Source organism: Solanum stenotomum, chromosome 1, assembly GCF_019186545.1.
Source record: "Solanum stenotomum isolate F172 chromosome 1, ASM1918654v1, whole genome shotgun sequence".
NCBI classification, from domain to species: Eukaryota; Viridiplantae; Streptophyta; class Magnoliopsida; order Solanales; family Solanaceae; genus Solanum; species Solanum stenotomum.
In genome coordinates this window covers 79,036,786-79,058,137 of record NC_064282.1, presented here as the reverse complement: position 1 = coordinate 79,058,137, position 21,352 = coordinate 79,036,786, and the positions used below count along the sequence as shown (strand labels likewise).

Sequence of the window (21,352 nt, the reverse complement as noted above, 5' to 3'; positions counted from 1 at the left end):
ACTCAATACGCCAGGGTCGCCAGGTCCTCTACCCTTTCTCACTTCTTTCCGTTTGAGTTCCCTCGAATCGTACCTATGTTTTCTAGTTTATTTCTTCACTCTAAGGTACGTCTAAACATCGAGAATCATCCATAACATAAGATCCTAACACTTGAATACATAATCCAAATTCAAGGTAGAGCTAAGATTTAAGTCATGAGAGTTCTTCAAGTATTTTCAAAAGTCTTTTACAATTGTTTTAAACTTGTTTTAAGACTTAAGCATTGAGTTTGAGGAAAAGTAGAGCCGAGTTCATTTTATTTAAAATGATATATAGGAACTAAGTATTCCTAAGAGTTAATGTTTTTACATTTAAGATGAGAGGAAACACCGATTTCCAAAAGAGTTTTCATGAGCAGTTTTAGTACCATCTCTTCTAAGAGAAAGATTTTTGAGTAATAATCTCAAACCAGAGAAAGAGTTATGTTTTTAAACATATGAGCTAGTTACATTTTGGGAGTAGTAGTGAGCACTGATATGGGGACGAGTTCAGATAACTCAAAAGTCTCCATAAATCATGTAGCCAATATGGGTAGAAAGGGTCATACTTTTTAGATGATTCCTTAATGCTTTTTAGCATAGACTAGCGGATCAACTTAGTAATAGGTTCTATACCCCACCAAAGTATAGGATACTTCTGGCAGCGTGGGCTAGACGTTGCATCATCAAATAGCTCATAGTGATTGCTGTCGGTTAGAGAAACTCCCACTGACTTATTTTGTTTCATTATCTATACAAACGAAGTTTATATTGTAGTTTCTAATACATAGAGTTGTTATCTACTGTTTGAAACTTTTCTTTATACTGCATCTTTATTTACTACTTTATATTGAAATGAGTTGAGTAATGTTGAGAGGAGGTAAGTGTTTCTTACAGTTCCAATTCAAGCATATGTCTTGTTTTAGATTTTCCCTCACATGCTCGTACATTCCATGAACTGATGATATTTGGTCTGCATCTTTTATGATACAGATGCAGGTAACCAGAATCAGCATCCAGTGTTTTGTTGATCCAGTCGAGTTCCAGAGTCATTTTGTGAGCCTCATTGCTTTTCGGAGGATCCATTTTATCGTGTTTTGTCATTTCAGTTGGTTAGGATGATAAAGGGAGTTGTCTCGACATCCCTCATAGTATTAGAGGCTTCATAGATAGATAGTTATAGTTCATTAGTCTTGTTCATTTCAGTTATTGATGTCTGTGACTTAAGTTGGCACTTTGGCCAGTGAATGTCTAAGTTAAAGCTTTCGTTTCAATTTATTCTATATTGAGTAAGTCTTTCACTAAGAATTAAGCCAGGCTAATGGTTCGCTTGGGGCCAGAAATGGTTCTCGAGGGCCAGTCGAATCCAGGGTGTAGGCTCGTGGTGTGACATTTACATTCCGTAAACTCGCGTCATTAAACTCAAGCTAATCATCCTTCTTCTGAAGTTGATTTTACGATACCTATCTACGGTCCGTAGTTCAATCTATGACTCGTAGATGCTGCTTATAGATCCCAAAAATTTATGCAGACTTACTTTATGAACTTTCTAGATCTGACATTGATTTTAGACTTCTCTGGTGTTACAATATCATAGTAAATAGACCGAATATATTTTAAAAACTCTCAGTTATTATTATTATATTATAGTTTCATATTTAAATTTTTAAATATTTTTATTGCCTCATGGGCTATAATTCTTTTTAAATTGAAAACCCCCTAGTTGAATGTGTATTAAACTATTGAAATAATTTGATGTGAAACGCGTAGGGAAAGAAAATAAAAAATCTTAAAATGAGTCCACCTTACCCAATGAATTCATGATTGTTCATAGGGTTTGGTGAACATTTTATCATTTGGGTTTGAAATTAGCGAAACGACAATAATTTGGGGATTATTTTAACCTAATTTACTCAAAAGTAAAAAATAATAGTTTCACATATAATGTCACTTGAAACTCTTTAAAGAGCTTTTTAAGTGCGATGCTTACGTAACATGTCATCTTCCTCGAAGGAGTTTATCTACAAAACTCGCAAAACGATATAAAAGAATAATAATATGTTTTGTCAACTTTCTAAAATCAACTTATTTTGACAATGCATCCATACGTAAATAGATAACGGATACATGGTGTACAATGGAAATGGAAAAACAAAAAGCATAAAAGAGCATAGAAACATGAAGAACATGAAAATCACTCAGTCAAAGAAATTAGACTTAAAACACAAAAGAAGCATTACAATGTTTTATTATGTTTCATACACACAAGTTTACACATTATACACTGCACCTTCAACTAATGAAGAAAAATAATCTTAGAAGTTCTCAAATTGCAAGAGACTTCACCTCATCCACTTTCCAAAGGTCTGCATACTTATACAACCTCATGAACCTTTCATCATTTTGAGTGCGCTGACAAATGATGCACGAGTCACTCATGCAGGTTAGGAATTTGTCTAACCTAGATGCCTTTTTGAGAATGGATTGATCAAGCTCGGTCAAAATTTTCATCGGTGCGGGTGGAGGAAGGTATTTAGTAATTATGCAATGCGATGTGTTGAGCACTTTCAACTTCTTTAACCCATCCAAGAGAATAACCAAAGCAGGTTTAGATAACTCTGTACACCTTACACTCAACACTTTCAAGTTCAGAAGAAATGGGACCAGTGTAGATGCAAACAATATATCACACAGAGTCATAATCTTGAGCTCATAAATTCTTTTACAACTCGTTCAAATTTTCTCGATGACATATGCAGGTTCTTTTAAACTAGGCATTGTCTGTGATTCAAGATATTACCATTCATGAAAAGAACTGCATATCGTTTGCTTTTCTAGTTTTTCCCAAACAGGCATAACAAGGCGTTTAAGTCATGGACACCTGGAAAAGAGGAGATTTAATTAACTGTCCAAATTACCTCAGATGCCGGAACTCTGAAACAATGATTGCTATACTGTGAAAGATTAAAGTTTATCTAGGGAATACCTCTTGGCAGTATAAGTCAACTGATTGTTGTCAACATACAAATTGTAATGGAAGATTAATGTCAGTATGTTTCCATGACTAAGGTTTAAGAAAATCTTTAGGATGCAGATCAATTTTTCACGAGATGGAGTGTAGACATATATATATGGCGGTATTGAAACTCTGATGAAATTTGACTACATTACTGACAAGTCCAGCCTTTTCCAGAGACGTTGGTCAGAACAGGCCGATTGTCATGCAAGACAAACTTGAGGAACGAAAGAGATAAACGGGAAAAGGTCAAAGGACTGGATTATTTTCACCAGCATATCAATATTAAGGTCCTTCCATCTCCTTACAGGAGAATTTCCTTCTTCCATCACAACAACTTTAATCTTTTCTTTTTTTGAATGACATCATAAAAGCTTCAATCTCCTAAGTTGCTGTAGAGCCAAGAAAGGTTATTAATTCTCTAGATCCAAGAAGAATAGTTGAACTCCTAACATTAAATTAATGTTGCTTATTGTCATTTGTGTCCTTATGAATATACTCAGACCTTGAAGAATAAAAAGTTATGCCCGATAATATAAGGAAATATGGAAAAAGAGAGTACAAATACGTCTGAGGAGTACTGTGATGCCCAAAAGTGAAGAAACTAAGAAAATACTTGGAACTTAAGTGGGTTGTAGATAACGACAGAGAACTAAGTTCTTGCTAGCATAGCTTAAGGAGGTATCATCACATTTTGGATAAAAATAATCAGTACTGAGAGAAAATCATGCAAAATCAAAGAAAATATTGGAACTCGCACTACGTTCCTCATAAACCTAGTGTCGTTATTCTTCGCAAACATGAGGGACGGTCACTTCTACTAAAACCGTCTCTAACTTAACTTGGCCAGCAATCTCAACAGTTTCTCATCAAAGGTAAATCAGTAATATCCTTCCTTATACGGTATATCCCTCCAACCCAATTTCAATATATTTTTCAATTGCCTTCCAATTAAAGTAAGGAAATTTAATTTTGAGATTTCGTTAAGCTTTTCTTTTAACTTTCTTTTCATTAACTTCTAAGCTCAAATGTAGTTCTCTTCTGCATCTTCTTGATACATTTAATGAAGTTTTTTACCTCAATAGAAAAAATATAATCTTAGCTTCCTCTTTTTATTTCACTTACATTTTATAACACAATTTCAATCATAGTTCTAGCCAGTGTACCGGTAGCCCTTTCTGATTTTTCTTAAAACATAAAGAAACAAAAGAGGGCCTTAAAGCAAATGTATCTTTACCATAAGAATTGTATATAAACCTATAAATATATGATTCTGTGGAGTAAACTACATTTTTAAATTTGTCAACGTGAACTCATAGACCAAGTGCGAAGCCCCATGATTTTCTATAATTCATTCGGGGTTGATTCCACATGAGGTGACTTGAGAGGAGAAAAGTTATTGGGATGCTTGAGGATAATTATTTCATAAACTATGGAGAGTTGGACTATAGGGAATACCTAGGATTTTTATTTTAATGTAATGTGAGTTAAATGAAAATGTCAGGAAAGGTGGAAGCTCGCAGTATTGATGAAAGTGAACTAGATAGGCTACGATGGGGAAACAAGGGTATATTTCACAGTGAAGGAATATTAGTATGGAAGACCAATATACCTATGAAGATTAAGTGCTTTATCTGGATCAAACTAGACAATGCTTGCGTTGCTCTAGACAATCTAAATAGGAAGGATTGCAGTTGGTCAACAAATGTTATTTTGCAAGAAAACTCAGGAGACAGTCAACAACCTATTTCTTTACTGCCCATGAGCATATGATCAATGGTACATGTTCCTATGTTTTTTTAAATGTAAGTTAGGGATGCCACAAAGATTAAGATATGCCAAAATGTCTTGGAGTCTACGCACAATTGATAATGCTAGACAAAAATATTTGTGGTAATAAGAGTTCTTGATAAACTTTAGTACACCCAAAAATATTGTGAATATCAGAAATACCAGAAAAAAATACTGGTAAAGATTATGAAAACTTACCAATTCAAGAATAAAATGATTGGTATCTGCTTGAGCAAGGAGGGGGAGAAGCATGAAAACATGGCGGAGAAGAGAAGCAAGAGGCATGGAAGGTCTTGTGAAATAAAGAGTGTTATTTTTAAAGAGTCTGAATAATATTAAGACTCTGTGATATATTTGATTCATTCAGACCTAATAAGATCCATTAGGCGGTTTTAAACAAACCAAAAACAAATGCACTAAATAGATTGAATTCCAATGATTAAGATTCAGATCTTACAAACAAATGCACTTAATTGTCTGAATCTGAATAATATAGATTAAGACCTCCATTAAGTACAAACAAATGTGGCATGAGTGATGTTTGCCTTTAAAGTGCTAGTTGTCGACTGTTTTCCATAGAGAGGGAACTAACTTTAGAGTTTTAGTAGCAGATAAGAAGCCTACATTAATATTTGCTCTCATATAAACTACTAATTCTCTATCTACGGAGATTATATATTAGATGCCTCAAAATCCAAATCTTTTTGAGAAAAAAAAAGACGGAGTAACCAAAGCACCATTTTTATTAAACCTATGCAGATAAAAAATGATGTTAAAATTTGTATGGATAACGATGAGAAGTTTGTAAAAACATAAAAAAAAAAAGCTACATTCTTGATTGAGGACTCAAAATTTAATCGTTATTTAAACAAAATAAAAATTCAGTAAATTAAAACCAACCTTGACAAAGAGTTAAACTTTAATAACAAGAAAACCACATTTTATCATACCACACTAATTTACTAATAGTTGAAATGCAGGAAACAATGATATACAAATTTAGAGAACCTTGAATTCAGATCTGTATGGGCAAAAATCAAATAGCCACAAAAAAGAGAAAAGAATTCCACAAGGTGTACACCGAATTCCTATAACATCCACAACTTTTGGAATCAAGATTTGACATGAGTAAAGAATTAATCAGAAAAACAACCTTAGAGAATGTAAGAAGAAGATAAGATAGAGAGAGGTTTAGGACATACCTTTAGATTGTTTTTTCACTTCAGTGTGCCCAAAAAGTATTGGGTGAAAATTATGGGATATTAGTGCTTTGATGAGGAGTGTGAGTCGTATACTAAATCTTGGTCAAATGGAAATGAAAATGTCATGCACCTGTAAATTGATTCTGGTCAACAATCTTTAGCATTTTTTCCGTTTTGGGTATCCTACCTGTTTTTTTTTATAAATGACAAAATTAATCTAAGTGAGATTTTCTTTTGAGTTAGTACTTATAAACTCCCTAAACTATTCACATTTTCCAGTTTAATAGTTAAATAATGGGGTATTGTGGACAGTTGTTGTCAACCTCTGAACTATAGACCACGTGATATGGAGAGTGACAGTCAAAAAGAGCATTTACTTCGACCTATTACACTGTGATGTCTGTCATTTTCTNGATTGTTTATTCACTTCAGTGTGCCCAAAAAGTTTTGGGTGAAAATTGTGGGATATTAGTGCTTTGATGAGGAGTGTGAGTCGTATACTAAATCTTGGTCAAATGGAAATGAAAATGTCATGCACCTGTAAATTGATTCTGGTCAACAATCTTTAGCATTTTTTTCGTTTTGGGTATCCTACCTGTTTTTTTTATAAATGACAAAAAATTAATCTAAGTGAGATTTTCTTTTGAGTTAATACTTATAAACTCCCTAAACTATTCACATTTTCCAGTTTAATAGTTAAATAATGGGGTATTGTGGACAGTTGTTGTCAACCTCTGAACTATAGACCACGTGATATGGAGAGTGACAGTCAAAAAGAGCATTTACTTCGACCTATTACACTATGTAAGGTCTGTCATTTTCTCAGATTCACCTTGTGTAGTGCATTTCTATTACTTGAACGGCAGCTTATGCAAATTGATTACTTAATTTTCTTTCTATCAATATCAAAATTAAAATTGGCTGGTTAATTCTATCCTATATAGAATTATATTTAATATTTCTTTGTTTTCAGAGAGGCTTTTAGTAACGGTCGATGCCCTCTTCTTTGAGGACTTAAGAGATGTAGATTCTACAAATTACTTGACTTTCATATTCCTTCAACTAACCACCCTCATAAAATTCTCAAATTATACAATTTGTAATCCTTTTAAGTGTCAAATCAGTAAAGTGACCAACTAAACATTTGATAATGTTCGCAAGCCTATGAATTCAAAGAAAACGAGACTCTTACTGTTATTTGTTATACAAACTAAAGTAATATTAAAAGATTATGTAGTACTTGTTATTTTAAAAAGAAATCCATTGATTTTTTATTATTGAAGATGATCTTTTACCTTTGCATGCTCAAACCATTTACCTTGTCTTTCAGTTCCCAGTAAAATGATATAAATGGTAATCAATCAGCTATATCTTTACAATGAGATTAGAGGATGTTGTAATAAAATTAATTATAATGAACATGCATTCATAATCAGGAAGAGATTTAGCCGTTTGAAATATATCAATTTAATTATTTTGAAAATCTTCAGGTTGAGAACCAAAGAAGTAGCATCAGTCAAGGTCTTATGGAGGAATCGGTTTGTTGAGGAGGCTACTTGGGAGGCTAAGGAAGATATGAAGAAGAGATACCCCCATCTCTTCGAGTCCAGAGAAATTCCAAATTAAGGTAGTAATCCTTTTCTTAGCATATTTTTTAAGTTGACATGTTGTGTTATATATTACTTGTTGGGTGTTTAAGCTTAATGTTAGATGTTACACCTTTAGTCTACTTAGAGTAATCTCATACGAGGACTAATGTTCTCAAGGGTGAGATATTTTGAAACCTAGGTGTTTGAAAGAACTAGAATTAGAAAGAACTATTTTAGGTCAACTTTAAACGATTATAACTTTCAGTACATGATGATTTATGTGGCCCATAAGATATCAAATGAATGGTCTCGGAAAATTCTTTCCAACGCCACCGAGTTTGCGAATTTTCGAGCTTGTATGAGGGATATATGCTTGTTTGAAGTCGGGTTGTCCAGTTAAGAAAGTTACCCTGATTTAAGAGGGGTATTTTAGTATTTTCCTTACCCAATCAGATTAAAACGAATTTTGGTAATATTTAGGGGTCTAAACTAATTTGGTTCAGTTTTACAAATCCAAAAATACGCTAGGGTTTTCAGAGAAGTTCAAGAAGAGGAGAAAAGGAGAAAAGTCAAGTGTTCGTCAAGTTCTTGAGGATTTTGTTGCGGATTTTGCTAAGGGTTTGATCCCTAAGAGGTATGTGAGTTCACATAGTGTTTGGTTTGTTCACCCGCGCTCCAATCATGATCAGTTCACTATAATTTCGTTCTTGAAAGCACAGGATTTGAGTTCTTGATTAGTTTATTGAAGTTTCTTTCATAATCTTGAATGTTGAGATTTTGATGAGTTCTTGAAAATAATCGTATGAGTTTTAAGGTTGTTTTTGAGTAGATTCTTGTATACTTATGTTGGGTATTCGAATCTAAGTGATTGGGGAAGAAACCATTCAATTCTAGGTGAATTGGGTTAGAAAATGAGTAAGAAAATTCGTCAAAATTTCTGGGAAAAGGAGTGGGGTGCCACACCACTCGGTGTGCCCCAAGTATGGTTCTGTAGAATGGGTCCTGGGGCACCGCGCCACTCTGTGCACCCCAACCTTCCTTCGGTAGTTAAGGATATGGCGCCCTGCACCACTCAGTACGCTAGGGTTGCCAGATCCTTTACCCTTTCTCACTTCTTTCCGTTTGAGTTCCCTCGAATCGTACCGATGTTTGCTAGTTTATTTCTACACTTTAAGGTATGTATAAACATCAAGAGATCATCCATAACATGAGATCATAACCCTTGAATCCATAATTTAAATTTAAGGTAGAGCTAAGAGTCAAGTCTTGAGAGTTTTCCGAGCCGTTTCAAAAGTCTTTAACATATGTTTTAAACTTATTTTAAGAGTTAAGTGTTGAGTTTGAGAAAGAGTAGAGCCGTGTTCATTTTATTTCAAATGATATATGGGAACTAATTATTCCTAAGAGTAAATGTTTTTACATTTAAGATGAGAGGAAACAGTGATTTCCTAAAGAGTTTTCTTGAGCAGTTTTATTACCATCTCTTTTAATAGAAAGATTTTTGAGTAATATTCTCAAACCACATAAAGATTTATGTTTTTAAACATATGAGCTAGTTACATTTTGGAAGTAGTACTGAGCACTTATATGGGGACGATTTCATATCACTCAATGTCTCCATAAGCCATGTAACCAACGTGGGTAGAAAGGGTAGACTAGTGGATCCACTTAGTAGTAGTACTATACCCAGGCAAATTATAGGAAAGTTCTAGCAGCGTGGGCTAGACAATGTATCATCACATAGCTCATACTGATGGTTTTCGATTAGAAAAACTCCCACAAACTTATTTTGTATTATTATCTATACAAACAAAGTTTATATTGTATTTTCTAATACATTGAGTTGTTATCTACTGTTTAAAGCTTTTCTTTATACTGTATCTTTATTTACTGCTTTTTATTGAAATGAGTTGAGTAAAGTTGAGACGAGGTAATTATTTTTTTCAGTTCCAATTCAAGCTTATGTCTTGTTTTAGATTTCCCCTCACATGCTCGTACATTCCATGTACTGATGCTATTTGGTCTACATCTTTGATGATGCAGAAACATGTAACTAGGATCAACATCCAGCGCTTCATTGATCCAGTCGAGTTCCAAAGTCATTTGGTGAGCCTTATTGCTTTTCGGAGGATGTATTTTATCATGTTTTGTCATTTCAGTTGGTCAGGATGATCGAGGGTCTTGGCTTGACATCCCTCATAGTATTAGAGGCTTCATAGATAGATAGTTATAGTTTATTAGTCTTGTTCATTTCAGTTATTGATGTCTGAGACTTGAGTTGCCACTTTGACTAGTTAATGTTTTCTTTAAATATTATGAGTAGTTATCTGAGTTAAATCTTTTGTTTGAGTTTATTCTCTACTGAGTAAGTCTTCCGCTAAGATTTAAGCTAGGCCAAGGGTTCGCCTGGGGCCAGCAAAGGTTCTGGAGTGCCAGTCGTGTCCAGGGTGTAGACTCGGGGATGACATTTACAATCAGTAAACTTGCCTCATTTAAACTAAAGCTAATCATCCTGTTTCTGTAGTTAATTCTACGAGCACTATTTACGGTCCGAAGTTCCATCTACGACCCGTAGATGCTGCTAGATCCCATAATTTTATGCAGACTTAATTTATGAACTTTCTAGATCTGACATGGATTTTAGACTTCTCGGGTGTTACAATAACATTGTAAATAGACTGAGTAGATTTTAAAAAATCTCAATTATTATTATTATTTTATAGTTTCATATTTAAATTATTAAATATTTTTATTACCTCATGGTCTATAATTCTCTTTAAATTGAAAACCCACTAGTTGAATGTGTACTAAAATATTGAAATAATTTGATGCGAAACATGAAGTGTACCACCCCGTATCCTTGACAGACCATAGTGCAGATTTGAGAAGCTTCAAATGGCACTGATGGGCACCACCCACAAAGCGTAGGGTTACCCACGGACCGTCCTGGTGGTCCGTGGTTCACCACCTGGAGCCTCTCCCAGAAAAGCCCAGAAAAATTGCTCTAAGTCTAGACTTACGCCAGGACCTACGGACTATAGGTCAGACCATGGTCTGTGGTCCAGGGCCATAGGTCAGACCCAGATTTCTAGTCCCAGAAGCCCATCGATGGGTCACCAGGAGGGACCGTCGGTCCATCCACGGACCATTGTTCTGGTCTGTCGGTGACCTCTGACAGCAATTAAGTTAGGGGTCGTTTGGTGTTTTTCCTATGCATTGGACCCCTAAACTACATCGTTTAACCCCTAATTTACGTAGTTTTGGTCAGTTTAAGCCTACTAACTTAGTTAGAATCTACCCTAAACAAACCTTTTACCTAAATTTATAAAACTCATAATGCAAGAGGAGAAAGAAGTCGACCAAGCCCTAGTCCAAGAACGCAACAGGTTTCCATCAATTTCATCCCTGAAATTAATAGCTTTCTCCGTAGAATTCATCACCATGTATGTGGAATTTCAATAGTGGGTTCCTTTCACCCATTAGGTCCCTAGAATTCAGTCTGATTCTTGATTCCCTTCCTATTATCTAGACCTAGGGTTTCTAGAATTTCAGCAGATCATTATGAATTAATTACTTTAATGTTCCTAATCAGATCATCATGATTTTAGTATTGTTTTGCATAGATTTTTTCATAAACTCAGAACCCTAACTATGTAGTTCTTTTAGTTCATGAATTACACATACAAAGTAGTTATTTCAGATATACATGCTTCAGTTTACGAATGTCACATTATCAATTATCATTATTGCATTCTCAGAGTTTGCATGTTAGTAGGTGAGCTATCCATTACTTCAGCATTTCAATCATAATATTGCTTATATACATAATCAATTTGGAGTAGCTTAATACCGAGTGGACTAAGGTCAGTTACTCTCAAGTCCCAGAACTGCGTGCCCCATAGGTTGTAAGTCCCCTCTATGGGCATCGATTTAGTGATCACGCCAATCATGCCTCTATACTTCTGGCAAGGTAATATGGGTCCTCTCAATGGGGTGTATACATTGGACTCCATATTTATCTCATGTGGTTTTATGTCGCTTATTACTAGCTCCTTTATAGTTAGATTCTATTTCGTTGACCATGTTATTAGTGATAGTCAGATTTCAGTCTCAGCATGTTATAAACTTGGTCATTGCATTCTGTTAGTTCATGTTCAGTTTTCTCCATTTAGTATCATGCTTATCTCATATCATTGCTCAGTTATATGCTTTGGTTCATTTATGTATATTGTTCATATTTACTCTATCCTGCATGCTCAGTACCTTTTAAGTACTGACACAAACTCTGCGCTACATCTTCTCGTGATGTAGGTCCAGGTTCTCAACTTCCAGATCACGCATAGTCAGTTCCCGATCTTCACTACAGCAGTATCAGTGGTGAGTCCTCATTCTTTGAGGACGACATACTTGTTTCCTTTGATTTTAGTCTTCATTTCAGTTTTTGCTAGATTTAGCTGGAGAATGTCCCAACACTTTTAGTCAGTTAGAGGCTATTTTCAGACATAGTTAGAATCAACTTTAGCCTTTGAATTTGACCTTTCGGTTGTTGTTAAACTCTTAATTTTATATATTCAGATAGTTTATGGGTATTCCCCATCATTTCAGTTTATCTCATAATTTAGCTTCCGCACCATATTTCTTTGCTTCAGTTTATTTAGTATGCTTATGATATGCCAGCTTAGGGTATCACATGGGGTCACTCGTGATCCTAGGTCCCGTGTCTGCATCCAGGGGGTAGCTTTGGGGAGTGACAAACTTGATATTAGAGCATTAGGTTTAAGTGTCCTAGGATGTTTGAAAAGCCGCACTAAGTAGAGTCCTTTTCATGGGTGTGAAGTGCATCATATCTAATGAAAGGGAGGCTACGAAGTGTTTTAGGAAAACTTCAATTTCTTGATATTCTTATCGTGCATGGGTATGATGTACCTTCTAACTCGTCGTTATGCGTTTCAGATCATGCTTCCTCGTAGAGTGTACCAAAGGAATGTGAATGCCCGCAATGCTAACGCAACTCCTCCAGTCCCAAATCTGGAAGTTTCGAATGCAGAGTTTCAGAACGCTATCCAACTCTTGTCTCAGAGTGTGAGTAACAAGAACAACTAGCAGGTTTCAGTTCCTACTAATAGTAATATTGGGTCAGCTGCAGCTAGAGTTCGTGATTTTGTTAGGATGAACCCGCCTGAGTTTTTAGGGTCGCAAGTTGGAGACGATCCCCAAAAATTTATAAATGAGGTCAAGAAGATATTTGTAGTGATACAAGTGACAACTAATGATAGGGTAGAATTGGCATCCTATCAGCTTAAGGACGTGACTCATAGCTCGTATACTTAATTGAAAGAGAATAGGGGTACAAATGCACTTCCTATCACTTGGGAATGCTTTAATGAGACTTTTCTGAACAGGTTCTTCCCAAGAGAGTCGAGGGAGACAAAAGCTCAGGAGTTCATGAATTTGAGGCAAGGCAACATGACAGTCCAAGAGTATGGAATCAAGTTCACCCAACTCTCCAGGTATGCTTCTCACATGGTTGCCGAATCTAGGGCTCAAATGAACAAGTTTTTGCATGGAGTGTCAGACCTAGTGAAAACAGATTGCATAAATGCTATGTTGGTAGAAAATATGAACATCTCTAGGCTCATGACTCATGCTCAACAGGTTGAGGAAGATAAGCTTAGAGAATAGGCAAAAAAGAACAAAAAGGCTAGGACATACAGCTATGAGTATTCTCAACAGAAATCGGGTGGTGGGAATTGCTTGTAGGTTTAGCAAAAGTCTTCAGCCCCATCACCTTCATCAACTAGTGCTCCATCCTCCAGGTTCCAACAGGATCAGAAAGGTAGGGCATCTGGCTCTAAGTCTCAAGGGAGTATTTCAGGCACAAGAACCTACCCAACTTGTCCTAAGTGTGGTAAGAACCATCCTGGCGAGCGTCTTGCAGGAAAGGAAGGATGCTTTGGTTGTGGTTAACCAGGTCAAATGTTCACAGATCGTCCTTCTTCTAGACAGGGTCAAGGAGGTAATAATGGCAAAGCTTAGTCTACAACTTCAGCAGCACTAGTAGGTCACCCGACTTAGCAGGGTAACTCATTTGGAACAGTTGGCGGACAATGTCAAAATAGGTTGTATGCTCTTCAGGATCGCTAGGATCAAGAAGATTCTCCTGATGTGGTCACTGGTACGTTACGAGCCTTTATCTTAGATGTTTATGCTTTGTTAGATCCAAGAGCTACTCTTTCCTTTGTAACTCCTTATATAGCAATTAAATTCGATGTTAGTCTAGAAACTCTCTCATAACCCTTCTCAGTATCTACTCCAGTTGGTGACCCAGTTATAGCTAGCTGGGTATACAAAAATTGCCCTGTCATAGTCTCTCAGAAAGTCACCTCAGCAGATCTTGTAGAGTTAGAAATGGTAGACTTTCATATCATTTTAGGCATGTATCGNGTTAGTATAGAAACTCTCTCATAACCCTTCTCAGTATCTACTCCAGTTGGTGACCAAATCATAGCTAGCCGGGTATACAAAAATTGCCCTGTCATAGTCTCTCAGAAAGTCACCTCAGCAGATCTTGTAGAGTTAGAAATGGTAGACTTTCATATCATTTTAGGCATGTATCGGTTACATTCCTATTATACCTAAGTCAATTTTAGAACTAGGATCGTTCATTTTCATTTTCGAGTCGAACCAATCTTAGAATGGAAGGGTAGTAATTTTGTGCATATGGGTAGATTCATTTCTTACCATAAGGCTAGAAAAATGATTTCCAAGGGGTATATCTATCATTTAGTTCACGTTAAGGATTCAAGCTCTGAAAGCCTAATTCTTGAGTGAGTTCCTTTAGTAAATGAGTTCCCTGAAGTGTTAACAGAAGATCTTCCCGGAGTTCCTCTCGAAAAAGAAATCAACTTTGGAATTGATCTCCTTCCGGATACCCAGCCTATTCTATTCCTACTTACAAAATGGCTCCAACTGATCTTAAGGAATTGAAAGAGCAGTTGAAAGACCTTCTATATAAGGGCTTCATCACACCTAGTATTTCTCCATAGGGTGCACCAATGTTATTCGTGAAAAAGAAAGATGGTTCTCTCAGGATGTGCATTGACTATCAGCAGTTGAACAAACTCAAAATCAAGAATAAGTATCTCATCCCCAGGATTGATGACTGGTTTGCCCAACTTCAGGGTGCTAGTCATTTCTCAATGATAGACCTCAAATTCATCTATCATCAGCTCAGAGTCAGAGACAATGACATTTCGAAAATAGCCTTCAAAACTCGATATGGTCATTATGAATTTGTAGTTATGTCATTTGGACTAACCAATGCTCTTGCAACTTTCATGGATTTGATGAACAAGGTGTTCAAGTAGTAGTTGGACTTGTTCGTTATCGTTTTTATTGATGATATCCTCATTTACTTTAGAAATAAGGGAGAACATGCGACTCATTTGAGGGTTGTCCTGCAAACTATCAACGATTGCCAGTTGTTTGCTAAGTTTAGCAAATGTGAGTTTTGGTTGCAATTTGTTGCTTTCCTTGGGAATATAGTATCTAGCGAAGGGATCCGAGTGGATTCTCAGAAAATAGAAGCAGTGAAACAACGGCCTAGACCTACCTCTCCTACAGACTTGAAAAGTTTCTTGAGTTTGACTGGTTATTACCGAAGGTTTGTTGAAGGATTTTCATACATAGCTTCTCCATTGACTAAGTTGACTCAGAAAAAGGTCAAATTTCTGTGGTCAGGTGATTTTGAGAAAAGTTTTGCAGAACTGAAAACTAGGTTGACTACATTTCTTATTTTGACTCTACTAGAAGGTTCAGACGGTTATGTGATCTATGGTGATGCATCCATGGTTGCCTTAGGTTGTGTGTTGCTGCAGAGAGATAAGGTTATAGATGATTCTTCTAGACAGCTTAAGGTGCATGAGAAAAATCATCCAACTCATGACCTCGATCTTGCAACAATGATGTTTGCACTTAAGATTTTGAGACATTATTTGTATGGTGTTCATGTAGATATGTTCACAGACCATAAGAGCCTTCAGTATGTCTTCTCCCAAAAATAGTTAAATCTTAGTTAGAGGAAATGACTTGAGTCCCTTAAGAATTAAGATATTAGTATGCATTACCATCCTGGTAAGGCCAATGTAGTAGCATATTCCCTTAGCAGACTATCTATGGGTAGCGTAGCATATGTTGAGGAAGAAAGAAAAGATCTAGCAAAGGTTGTTCACCGGATTGCTCGCTTGATAGTTTGACTTATGAGCATATCAAATGGTGGTGTAACAGTTCATAATGGGTCATAATTTTCATTGGTAGCGGAGGTTAATAAAAAACAAGACAATGATCCTATATTGCTTCAACTGAAGGGTGCAGTTTATCAGCAAAGAGTTGAGGTTTTCTCCCAAGGGGGAGATGGTGTGCTTCGCTATCAGGGTCGATTATGTGTTCCTAAGGTGGGTGAGTTGAGACAAAAGATTCTTGCAGAAGCCCATAACTCCAGGTATTCTATTCATCTAGGCGCCACTAATATGTATCGTGATTTGCGGGAAGTCTTTTGGTAGAATGGCATAAAGAGGGATATAGCAGATTTTGTGGCTAAGTGCCCCAAGTATCAGCAAGTGAAGGAAGAACATCAGAAACCAGGGGATATGACTCAAGAGATCAACATTCCTACTTGGAAGTGGGAAGTGATCAAAATGGACTTCATTACATGTTTACCTCGTACTCGCAGACAAGGTGACTCCATTTGGGTGATAGTTGACAGAGTTACTAAGTCTGTACACTTCTTGGTTGTTAAGACTACAAATTTGGTGGAAGACTATGCTAGGCTTTACATTAATGAGATAATTAGGTTGCATGGGGTTCCTTTGTCTATTATCTCATATAGAGTTTCTCAATTTACCTCTCATTTCTGGAAGTCATTTCAGAAAGGTCTTGGTACTCAGGTTAATATTAGCAAAGTGTTTCATCCGCAGATGGATGGTCAGGCAGAGCATACCATTCAGACAGTAGAGGACATGTTGAGAGCTTGTGTGATCAATTTCAAGGGTAGTTGGGATGATCACCTTCTGATAGAGTTCGCCTACAATAATAGCTACCATTCCAACATTTAGATGGCCCCTTATGAGACATTGTATGGGCGTAGATGTAGATCTCTAATTGGTTGGTTTGAAGTAGCTGAAGTAGCCTTGATAGGGCCATATTAGCTTCAAGATGCTATGGAAAAAGTTCAGCTCATCAGAGATAGACTTAAGACAGCCTAGAGTCGCCAGAAGTCCTATGTAGATGTAAGGAGAAGGGACTTGGAGTTCCAAGTTGATGATTCGGTTTTCTTGAAAGTGTCACCAATGACAGGGGTGATGAGATTCGGCAAGAAAGGGAAGCTCAGTCCCAGATATCTAGGCCCTTACAAGATCTTGGAAAGGATTGGTAAACTGGCTTACGAGTTAGAGCTACCAGCAGAACTAGCATCAGTGCATCCGGTCTTTCACGTTTCGTTGTTGAAGAAGTGTATGGGTGATCCAGCATCCTAGATCACCCATAGTACCTTTAGAAAGTGTGGCTGTGACATATAGTCTCACTTATGAGGATGTACCAATTAAGATTCTTGATCGTCAGGTTAGAAGGTTGAGAAACAACGAAGTCGCTTCAGTCAAAGTTTTGTGGAGGAGTCAGTCTGTAGATGAAGATACTTGGGAAGCAGAAGCAGCCATGAAGGCCAAGTATCCTCATCTCTTTTCTTCCAATTCCACTCTAGCTTGAGGTAATAGTTCCTCTTTAGTTTTTCAATCTTCATGCGCCGATTCAGTCTTAGTATCATGTTTCTTCAGTTTGTTCTTGTATTTTCAGCGTATTTGCATGTTCTTGGAACTTAGTCCAGTCAAATTTCAGTTTCTAGTGCTTAGTGGTAGGGTTGCAGCTCTTTCCCTCTATATCCAGCTAGTTTAGTCTTTATTCGAGGATGAATGTTCTTAAGGGGGAGATAATGTAACACCTCGTATCCTAGACAAACCAGATTGCAGATTTGAGAAGCTTCAAGTGCCACCAACATGCACCATCCACGGACTGTAGGGTGACCCACGGTCCATCCTAGAGGTCCATGGTTCACCACTTGGAGCCCCTCCCAGAAAAGCCTAGAAAAATTGTTCTAAGTGCAGACCTATGCCAGGACCTACGGACTGTAGATCAGACCCCAGATTTATAGTCCCAGAATCCCATTGACTGATTACAAGGATGGACCATCGGTGACCTCTGACAGCAGTTAAGTCAGGGGTCGTTCGGTCATTTCCCTATGCGTTGGACTACTAAACTACGTCGTTTAACCCCTAAACTATGTAGTTTTGGTCAGTTTAAGCCTAGTAACTTAGTTAGAATCTACCCTAAGCAAATCTATCACCAAAATTTAGAAAACTTAGAATGCAAGAGGAGAAAGAAGTCGACCAAGCCCTAGTCCAAGAACGTAACATGTTTCCACAAGTTTCAGCCCCAAAATCAAAAGGTTTCTCCGTAGACTTCATCACCAGGTATGTGGAATTTCACTAGTGGATTCCTTTCACCTATTAGATCCCTAGAATTCAGTCAGATTCTTGATTCCCTTCCTATTATCTACACCTAGGGTTTCTAGAATTTCAGTAGATCATTATGAACTAGATACTTTAATTTTCCTAATCAGATCATCATGATTTTAGTATTGTTTTGCGTAGATTCTTTCATAAACTCAGAACCCTAGCTATGTAGTTCTTTCAGTTCATAAATTACACATGCTAGGTCAATTATTTCAAATATACATGCTTTAGTTTTCGAATGTCACATTATTAGTTATAATTGTTGCATTCTGAGAGTTTGCATGTAAGTAATTGAGCTATCCAGTACTTCAGCATTTCAGTCATAATATTGCTTATATATATAATCAATTAGGAGTAGCTTAATACCGAGTGGACTAGGGTCTGCCACCCTCAAGTCCTAGAACTACGTGCCCCTTAGGTTGTAAGTCCCCTCTGTGGGCATCATTTTAGTGATCACGTTAGTCATGCCTTTATACTTCTTGCAAGGTATATTGGGTCCTCTCGATGGGGTGTATACATCGGACTCCACATTTAGCTCATGTGGTTTTATGTCAATTATTAGTAGCTCCCTTACAATTAGATTCTATTGCATTGACCATGTTATCAGTTATAGTCAGATTTCAGTCTCAGCATGTTATAAACTTGGTCATTGTATTCGATTAGTTCATGTTCAGTTTTCTCTGTTTAGTTATATGCTTTGCTTCAGTTAAGTTTATTGTTCAGCTTTACTTTATCATGCATTCTTAGTAGCTTTCAAATACTGACGCATACTCTGCGCTACATCTTCTCGTGATGTAGGTCCAATTTCTCAGCCTCCAGATCAAGCATAGATTGGTTCCTGATCTTCAGCTCAGTAGTATCAGTGGTGAGTCCTCATTCTCCGAGGACGACATGCATGCTTCCTTTGCTTTTCGTCTTAGTTTTAGTTTTTGCTACATTTAGCTGGAGAATGTCCCAGCACTTCTAGTCAGTTAGAGGCTATTTTCAGACATAGTTAGAATGAGCTTTAGCATTTGAGTTTGACCTTTCAGTTGTTATTAAACTCTCAATTTTATATATTCAGATAGTTTATGGGTACTCCCCATCATTTTAGTTTATCTCATGATTTAGCTTCTGCACAGTATTTCTTTGCTTCAATTTATTTAGTATGCTTATGATATGCTAGCTCAGGGTATCACGTGGGGTCACTCGTTATTATAAGTCCCGTGTTCGCGTCCTAGGGATAGCTTCGGGGTGTGACACGTAGGGAATGATAATAAAAAATCATAAAATGGGTGCACCTTACTTAATGAATTCATGATTATTCATAGGGTTTGGTGAACATTTTATCATTTGGGTTTGAAATTAGCCAAACGGCAATAACTTGGGGATTATTTTAACCTAATTTACTCAAAAGTAAAAAATAAAAGTTTCACATATAATGTCACTTGAAATTCTTTGAAAGTGATTTTTAAGTGGGATGCTTACATAACATGTCATATTCCTCCAAGGAGTTTATGTACAAAACTCACAAAACGATATAAAAGAATAATAATTTGTTTGGTCAAATTTCTAAAATCAGCTTATTTTGACAATACATACATACGTAAATAGATAACAAATACATGGTGTGCTACGGAAACGGAGAAACATAAAGAATAAAAGATCACAGAAACATGAAGAACATAAAAACCAGTCTGTCGAAGAAAATACTTACTACATAGAAGTAGCATTACAAGGTTTTATTGTGTTTCATACACAAAAGTTTATACATTATACACTGCACCTTCAACTAATGAAGCAAAATATTCTTGAAAGTTCTCAAATTGCAAAAGACTTCACCTCATCCACTTTCCAGAGGTCTGCATACTTATACCACCTCATGAACCCTTCATCATTTCGAGTGCGCTGACACATGATGCACGAGTCACATGATTACATAATTTTCTTTCTATAAATATCAAAGTTAAAATTGGCTGGTAAACTCTATCCAATATAGAATTATATTTAATATTTCTCTGTTTTCAGAGAAGATTTTAGTAATGATCTGACGCCCTCTTCTTTGAGGATTTAGGAGATGTAGATTCTCTAAATTACTTGACTTTCATATTCCTTCAACTAACCACTCTCGTAAAATTCTCAGATTATACAATCAGTAATCCATTTAAGTGTCTAATCAGTAAAGTGACCATACTATACATTTGATAATGTTCACAAGCTTATGAATTCAAAGAAAACGAGACTCTTAATGTTATTTATTATACAAACAAAAGTAACATTGAAAGATTATGTAGTACTTGTTATTTTAAAAAGAAATCCATTGATTTCTTATTTTTGAAGATGACACTTATGTCTTTGGTGAAACATTTCACAACAAGATGCTTTTTTGAAGTGCCTACTTACTATTTTGTTGTTTGTTTAAACCACAAAAATTTGTTTCTACTAGTGAACAACGTTTAAGTATGAGTTAAATTTTCTGTATAATCTCCACTTCAAGCAATATTGTGATATCACTGAAGGTGGAAATAGCTCTTGGACCAAAATCTCTTACTTACGAAATGTTCTTGGTTGTTGACACTTTCTTTTTGGGGAAGAAATATATGTTTCATGATATCTCATGTAAAATTAGCATGTAAAGTTTAAATATGAATCCTGACTTTAATAATTTAGGGATTTACATTTTGTCCTTGTGATGGCTGAAGTAATGATCAATTTACAGCATATATTATGTGAAAAAAATGTGTTTTGTTCGGAAAATGTTAATTACCTAATTAGATTTTTTTTCATTTCATAACTAATGCATAATGTGTATATCATATTGAATCTCCGCATTAATGGAAATATGGATTGTGTATTGGTTTAGCTTGAGGAATGTTGTTGGAACTAAGAAATATCTTTGATGGACTGTTAAATGATGCCGGTAGGAATATTGTTGGAAATAAAAAATGTCTTTGATGGATTGTTAAATGATGTTGGTTTTTGATAATTTCTGTAAAAAAAATATGTCTTTTTGGATTCTATGATCTTTAGTAACATTGAAATTTCAGATTGGTGCTGGCGAATTTGGGATATATAGCTTTGTAAGTTTATTGTTTATTCGATGAAGCATAGTATGGCTTAGAGTGTCTGAGCTATCATTTGCCTCGACAAGGAATTCTCAGCTCTTCTGACCATACTTTGTGAGTATATATT

General features: G+C 36.1%; 1 pseudogene; it reads right to left on the bottom strand.

Annotated features, from left to right (window-relative positions):
* Nucleotides 1–2,343: 2,343 nt before the first annotated feature.
* LOC125853707 (F-box/LRR-repeat protein At3g48880-like) lies at nt 2,344–3,384 on the bottom strand (annotated as a pseudogene).
* Between the last annotated feature and the right edge of the window lie 17,968 nt (nt 3,385–21,352).